At 37.6% G+C, this 8,498-nt stretch overlaps 1 non-coding gene across 1 annotated transcript; it reads left to right on the top strand.

Annotated features, from left to right (window-relative positions):
* The first annotated feature begins 2,087 nt into the window (after positions 1-2,087).
* LOC148555694 (small nucleolar RNA R71) lies at positions 2,088-2,195 on the top strand. Its single transcript, XR_015887898.1, has one exon. It is a non-coding gene; the product is annotated as a small nucleolar RNA R71 (small nucleolar RNA).
* Positions 2,196-8,498: the final 6,303 nt, after the last annotated feature.

The raw sequence follows: 8,498 nt of genomic DNA, 5'->3' as shown, positions 1-8,498 counted from the left end.
TGCCCATTTCTGGCGTTGAACGCCAGAACCATGCTTGTTTTGGGCGTTCAGCGCCAGCTCTTCTCCAGGGTGCAATTCTGGCGTTCAAACACCCAGATGCTGCCCATTTTGGGCGTTCAGCGACAGAACCATGCTCTGTTCTGGCGTTGAACGCCAGCCAGATGCTTCTTACTAGCGTTTAAACACCAGTAAGGTCTTCCTCCAGGGTGTGATTTTTCTTCTGCTGTTTTTGATTCCGTTTTCAATTTTCATATTTATTTTGTGACTCCACATGATCATGAACCTAATAAAACATGAAAGAACAAGAAAAATAAAATTAGATAAATAAAAATTGGGTTGCCTCCCAACAAGCGCTTCTTTAATGTCAATAGCTTGACAGTGGGCTCTCATGGAGCCTCACAGATGTTCAAAGCATTGTTGAGACTTCCCAACACCAAACTTAGAGTTTGGATATGGGAGTTCAACACCAAACTTAGAGTTTGGTTGTGGCCTCCCAACACCAAACTTAGAGTTTGATTATGGGGGCTCTGGTTGACTCTGTTTTGAGAGAAGCTTACTGTGCCTCTTTTCCATGTTTACAGAAGGGTAACCTTGAGTTGTAAACACAAGGGAGTCCTCATTCAATTGAAGGACTAATTCACCTCTGTTAACATCAATCACAGCTCTTGCTGTGGCTAGGAAAGGTCTTCCAAGGATGATGGATTCATCCTCATCCTTCCCAGTATCAAGGATTATGAAATCAGCAGGGATGTAAAGGCCTTCAACCTTTACTAACACGTCCTCTACTTGTCCATAAGCCTGTTTTCTTGAATTGTCTGCCATCTCTAATGAGATTTTAGCAGCTTGCACCCCATAGATTCCCAGTTTCTCTATTATAGAGAGGGGCATGAGGTTTATCCCTGAACCAAGGTCACACAGAGCCTTTTCAAAGATCATGTTGCCTATGGTATAAGGTATTACAAACTTTCCAGGATCCTATTTCTTCTAAGGCAATGTCAGTTGATCCAGATCACTAAGTTCATTGGTGAACAAGGGAGGTTCATCTTCCCAAGTCTTAATACCAAATAATTTGTCATTCAACTTCATGATTGCACCAAGGTACTTGGTAACTTGCTCTTCAGTAATATCCTCATTCTCTTCAGAAGATGAATGCTCGTCAGAGCTCATGAAGGACATAAGGAGGTTCAATGGAATCTCCATGGTCTCTAGATGAGTCTCAGATTCCTTTGGTTCATCAAAGGGAAACTCCTTATGGATCACTGGACCTCCCAGGAGGTCTTCCTCACTGGGATTTACGTCCTCCCCTTCCTCTCCAGTTTCGGCCGTGTTGACTATATCAATGGCCTTGCACTCTCCTTTTGGATTTTCTTCTGTATTGCTTGGGAGAGTACTAGGAGGGATTTCAGTGATCCTTTTACTCAGCTGGCCCACTTGTGCCTCCAAATTTCTAATGGAGGACCTTGTTTCATTCATAAAACTTACAGTGGCCTTAGATAGATCAGAGACTAAGTTTGCTAAATTAGAGGTATTTTGTTCAGAGTTCTCTGTCTGTTGCTGAGTGGATGATGGAAAAGGTTTACTATTGTTAAACCTATTTCTTCCACCATTATTAAAGCCTTATTGAGGCTTTTGTTGATCCTTCCATGAGAGATTTGGGTGATTTCTCCATGAGGGGTTACAGGTGTTTCCATAAGGTTCACCCATGTAATTCACCTCTGCTATTACAGGGTTTTCAGGATCAAAAGCTTCTTCTTCAGAAGATGCCTCTTGAGTACTATTGGATGCAGCTTGCATTCCATTCAGACTCTGAGAATCATATTGACTTCCTGAGTCAATATTTTATTCTGAGCCAATATGGCATTCAGAGTATCAATTTCAAGAACTCCCTTCTTCATAGGCGTCCCATTACTCACAGGATTCCTCTCAGAAGTGTACATGAACTGGTTATTAGCAACCATGTCAATGAGTTCTTGAGCTTCTGCAGGCGTTTTCTTTAAGTGAATGGATCCACCTGCAGAGGTATCCAAGGACATTTTAGCTAATTCAGACAGACCATCATAGAATATGTCCAGGATGGTCCATTCTGAAAGCATGTCAGAAGGACACTTTTTGGTCAGTTCTTTGTATCTCCCCCAAGCTTCATAGAGGGATTCACCTTCTTTTTGTCTGAAGGTCTGAACATCCACTCTAAGCTTACTCAGCTTTTGAGGAGGAAAGAACTTGGTTAAGAAAGCCTTGACTAGCTTATCCCAAGAGTTCAGGCTATCCTTAGGTTGAGAGTCCAACCATATTCTAGCTCTGTCTCTCACAGCAAAAGGGAAAAGCATGAGCCTGTAGACTTCAGGATCTACTCCATTAGTCTTAACAGTATCACAGATCTGCAAGAATTCAGTTAAGAACTGAAAAGGATCTTCAGATAGAAGTCCATGAAACTTGGAGTTCTGCTACATCAGAGAAACTAATTGAGGTTTCAGCTCAAAATTGTTTGCTCCAATGGCAGGAATGGAGATGCTTCTTCCATGTAAATTGGAATTAGGTGCAGTAAAGTCACCAAGCATCCTCCTTGCATTATTATTATTTTTAGCTGCCATCTCCTCTTCCTGTTCGAAAATTTCTGAAAGGTGCTTGCTGGATTATTGTAATTTAGCTTCTCTTAGTTTCCTCTCAGAGTCCTTTCAGGTTCTGGATCTGCTTCAACAAGAATATTCTTGTCCTTTCTCCTGCTCATATGAAGGAGATGGAAACAGAAAAATAATAATAGGGATCCTTTTTACCACAGGTATAGAGGTTCCCCTGTGTGAGTAGAAGAAGAAAAGGATGTAATGTAAAGAAAGAAACACAAGGGTAAAGAGAGCAGAGATGTGGTATGAAGAGAGGTGTTAGTAGATGAATAAATAAATAGAAGGAGATGAGAGAGAAGGAGAATTTTCGAAAATTATTTTTGAAAAAGAGTTAGTGATTTTCGAAAATAGTTTTTGAAAAAGGTTAGTAATTTTTCGAAAATTAAAATCAAAAATTAAAATAATTAGTTAATTAAAAAGAAATTTTGAAAAAGAGGGAAGATATTTTCGAAAATTAGAGAGAGAGAGTTAGTTAGGTAGTTTTGAAAAAGATAAGAAACAAACAAAAAGTTAGTTAGTTAGTTGAAACAAATTTGAAAATCAATTTTGAAAAGATAAGAAGATAAGAAGTTAGAAAGGATATTTTAAAATCAAATTTTGAAAAAGATAAGATAAAGAGATATTTTTGAAAAGATATGATTGAAATTGGTTTTGAAAAAGATTTGATTTTTAAAATCACAATTAATGACTTGATTCACAAGAAATCACTAGATATGATTCTAGAACTCAAAGTTTGAATCTTTCTTAACAAGCAAGTAATAAACTTGAAATTTTTGAATCAAAACATTAATTGATGATGTTATTTTCGAAAATTAGGAGATAAAGATAAGAAAAAGATTTTTGAAAAATATTTTTAAAATTTTCAAAAATAAATAAGAAAAATGAAAAAGATTTTATTTTTGAAAAAGATTTTGAAAAAGATAAGATTTTTAAATTGAAAATTTGATTTGACTCATAAAAACAACTAGATTTTAAAAAGTTTTGAAAAAGTCAACTCAAATTTTTGAAATTTATGAGTGAAAGAGGGAAAGATATTTTTTTGATTTTTGAATTTTTAATGATGAGAGGGAAAAACATGAAAAAGACTCAATGCATGAAAATTTTGGATCAAAACAATGAATGCATGCAAGAATGCTATGAATGTCAAGATGAACACCAAGAACACTTTGAATGTCAAGATGAACATCAAGAACTTATTTTTGAAAAATTTTTAATGCAAAGAAAACATGCAAGACACCAAACTTAAAAATTTTTCATGTATAGACACTATGAATGCAAGAATGCATATGAAAAACAAGAAAAGACACAAAACATGAAAACATCAAGATCAAACAAGAAGACTTACCAAGAACAACTTGAAGATCATGAAGAACATTATGAATGCATGAATTTTTCGAAAAATACGAGATGAATATGCAATTGACACCAAACTTTCAACTTGACTCAAGACTCAAACAAGAAACATGAAATATTTTTTATTTTTATGATTTTTTTATTTTTTTGGATTTTTGTATATTTTTTTCGAAAAAACATATAGGAAAAAGAAAATAAGGATTTCAAAATTTTTTTAATATGAATTCCAGGAATCTTTTATTCTTAGTCTAAAGCTCCAATCCGAGGGTTAGGCATGGCTTAATAGCCAGCCAAGCTTTAGTATGTAACTCAGACATGCCACGGCTGACATTCCAATTAACTTGCCTCTATGCTGATGGTTGGAAGCCCCTATCCAAAAGAATTAGACATGGCTTTACAGCCAGCCAGGCTTCAACATGCTTCATGAAACTCTAGAATTCATTCTTAAAAATTCTGAAGAAAAATATATTTTTGAAAAAATTTATTTTTTTTCGAAAACAGATGAGAAATTTCTGAAAGGTTTTTGAAAAATTTTTGAAAATAAAACAAAAAGAAAATTACCTAATCTGAGCAACAAGATTAACCGTCAGTTGTTCAAACTCGAACAATCCCCGGCAACGGCGCAAAAAACTTGGTGCACGAAATTGTGATCTCAGGCAAAGGCGCCAGAAACTCTGTACGCATGTCTTAATAAATCGTTTTTCATTCACAACTTCGACACAACTAACCAGCAAGTGCACTGGGTCGTCCAAGTAATAAACCTTACGTGAGTAAGGGTTGATCCCACGGAGATTGTTGGTATGAAGCAAGCTATGGTCACCTTGTAAATCTCAGTCAGGCGGATATCAAATGGTTATGGAGTTTTCGAAAATAATAATAAATAAACAGAAAATAAAGATAGAAATACTTATGTATATCATTGGTGAGAATTTCAGATAAGTGTATGGAGATGTGTTCATTCCTCTGAACTTCTGCTTTCCTGCTGTCTTCATCCAATCAGTCTTACTCCTTTCCATGGCTGGCTTTATGTAAGGACATCACCGTTGTCAATGGCTACTTTTTATCCTCTCTGGAAAATGGTTCGATGCGCTGTCACTGCATGGCTAATCGTCTGGAGGCATCACCCTTGTCAATGGCTGCATCTCATCCTCTTGTGAAAATGGTCCAAATGCTCTGTCACAACACGGCTAATCATCTGAGGTTCTCAATCATACTGGAATAGGATTCACCCTCCTTTTGCGTCTGTCACTACGCCCAGCACTCGCGAGTTTGAAGTTCGTCACAGTCATTCAATCTCAGAGTCCTACTCGGAATACCACAGACAAGGTTTAGACTTTCCGGACTCTCATGAATGCCGCCATCAATCTAGCTTATACCAAGAAGATTCTGATTAAGAGATCCAAGAGATACTCATTCAATCAAAGGTGGAACGGAAGTGGTTGTCAGGCACGCGTTCGTGGGGGAATGATGATGATTGTCACGTTCATCACATTCAGGTTGAAGTGCGAATGAATATCTTAGAAGCGGAATAAGTTGAATTGAATAGAAAAACAGTAGTACTTTACATTAATGTTTGAGGAACAGCAGAGCTCCACACCTTAATCTATGGAGTGCAGAAACTCTACCGTATGAAAATACATAAGTGATAATGGTTCAGGCATGGCCGAATGGCCAGCTCCCATGAAAGTCTAAGATAGCATAAAACTGATCAAAGATGTCTAATACAATAGCAAAAAGTCCTATTTATACTAAACTAGTTACTAGGGTTTACAGAAGTAAGTAATTGATGCATAAATCCACTTCCGGGGCCCACTTAGTGTGTGCTTGGGCTGAGCTTGAATGTTACACGTGTAGGGGTCAATCTTGGAGTTGAACGCCAGTTTGTAACGTATTTCTGGCGTTCAACTCTGGCTTGTGACGTGTTTCTGGAGTTTAACTCCAGATAGCAGCGTAGAACTGGCGTTCAACGCCCTTTTATGTCATCTAAACTAGGCTAAAGTATGGACTATTATATATTGCTGGAAAGCCCTGGATGTCTACTTTCCAACGCAATTGGAAGCCCACAATTTTGAGTTCTGTAGATCCAGAAAATCCACTTTGAATGTAGGGAGGTCAAAATCCAACAGCATCAGCAGTCCTTCTTCAACCTCTGAATCTGATTTTTGCTCAAGTCCCTCAATTTCAGCCAGAAAATACCTGAAATCATAGAAAAAAACACAAACTCATAGTAATATCCAGAAATGTGAATTTAACATAAAAACTAATGAAAACATCCCTAAAAGTAACTAGATTCTACTAAAAACATACTAAAAACAATGCCAAAAAGTGTATAAATTATCCGCTCATCAGCAATAAATCAAAAGGATATAAAGTGCTGAGGTGCCTCCCAACTAGTGCTTCTTTATCGTCACTAGCTTTATGTTCTTCCTTTTTTAGCTGAGGTTGTAGCTCATTCTCTTTTCATTTAGTGAGTCTCCCAAGTAATGCTTGAGTCTATGGCCATTCACAGTGAATGTTCTTTGTGTTTTATCTTCCATAAGCTCTACATGACCATAGGGAAACACCTTGACAATGGTGAAGGGTCCAGACCGTCGAGACTTAAGCTTCTCTGGGAAGAACTTGAGTCTTGAATCGTACAGCAGCACTTTCTGACCCTCTGTGAACTCTCTCCTTGCTATCTTTTGATCATGCCACCTCTTTGTGTTTTCCTTGTAGATCTTTGCATTCTCATAAGCTTGATTTCTGAATTCTTCCAGCTTGTTGAGTTGCATTAGCCTCTTCTCTCCAGTAGCTTGATCATCAAAATTCAATATTTTTAGAGCCCAGAATGAATGTTCTATGTTCAAGCTCAACTGGTAAGTGGCAAGCCTTACCAAACACCAATTGGTATGGAGACATCCCAATAGGTGTTTTGAAGGTTGTCCTGTAGGCCTATAATGCATCATCCAGCTTCTTAGACCAATCCTTTCTTGAGCTTTCAACAATTTTTTCAAGAATTCTTTTGAGCTCCCTGTTTGAAATCTCAGCTTGCCCGTTGGTCTGTGGATGGTATGGAGTTGCCACTTTGTGCTTGACTCCATACTTGAGTAGGAGTGTCTCAAGTTGCTTGTTGCAGAAGTGTGTTCCTCCATCACTAATAAGGGCTCTAGGAACTCCAAATCGGCTTAAGATATTCCTTCTCAAGAAGCTTATCACAACCTTGTTGTCATTTATTGTTGTGGCTATGGCTTCTACCTACTTTGACACATAATCTACAGCCACCAATATATAATTGTTTGAGTAGGAGGATGGGAAGGGTCCCATAAAATCAATTCCCCACACATCAAACAATTCTAATTCCATTATAAACCTCTGTGGCATCTCATTTTTCTTGGGTAGATTGCCAGCCCTTTAGCATTCATTTCACCTTGACACCAATTCCTTTGCATCCTTGAACATGGTTAGCCAATAGAACCCATATTGTAGCACCTTAGCTGTAGTTCTTTCCCTACTAAAATGGCCTCCATATGCAGATCTATGACATTGCCAAAGCACTTCTTGCCCTTCCTCTTGTGAAATACACCTTCTCAAGATCCCATCAGCACACTTTTTGAACAAATAGGGCTCATCCCAAATGTAGTGTTTAGCATCTGATGAGCGGATAATTTATACGCTTTTTGGCATTATTTTTAGTATGTTTTTAGTATATTTTAGTTAGTTTTTATTATGTTTTTATTAGTTTTTAAATAAAAATCACATTTCTGGACTTTACTATGAGTTTGTATGTCTTTCTATGATTTTAGGTATTTTCTGGCTGAAATTGAGGGACCTGAGCAAAAATCTGATTCAGAGGCTGAAAAAGGACTGCAGATGCTGTTGGATTCTGACCTCCCTACACTCGAAGTGGATTTTCTGGAGCTACAAAAACCCAATTGGCGTGTTCTCAATTGCGTTGGAAAGTAGACATCCTGGGCTTTCCAGCAATATATAATAGTCAATACTTTGCCCAAGATTTCATGGCCCAAACCGGCATTCTAAATCAGCTTAAGAATTCTGGCGTCAAAACGCCAGAACTAGCACAAAAGCTGGAGTTAAACGCCCAAACTGGCACAAAAGCTGGCGTTTAACTCCAAGAAAAGTCTCTACACATGGAAGCTTCAATGCTCAGCCCAAGCACACACCAAGTGGGCCCGGAAGAAGATTTCTGCATTAATTACTTATTTCTGTAAACCTTAGGCTACTAGTTCTCTATAAATAGGACATTTTACTATTGTATTTTAAAAAAAAAATCTTTGATAAGTCTTCTGCTATCTTAGACGCTTTTGGAGGCTGGCCTCATGGCCATGCCTAGACCTTGTTCTTATGTATTTTCAACGGTGGAGTTTCTACACACCATTGATTAAGGCGTGGAGCTCTGCTGTTCTTCATGAATTAATGCAAAGTACTATTGTTTTTCTATTCAACTCAAGTCTATTTCTTCTCCAAGATATTCATTCGCACCCAAGAACATGATGAATGTGATGATTATGTGACACTCATTACCAT

This window comes from Arachis ipaensis, chromosome B6, assembly GCF_059453495.1.
Source record: "Arachis ipaensis isolate K30076 ecotype BB chromosome B6, ASM5945349v1, whole genome shotgun sequence".
NCBI classification, from domain to species: domain Eukaryota; kingdom Viridiplantae; phylum Streptophyta; class Magnoliopsida; order Fabales; family Fabaceae; genus Arachis; species Arachis ipaensis.
The sequence above is the reverse complement of the archived record's forward strand: the minus strand, read 5'-3'. Positions and strand labels throughout refer to the sequence as shown.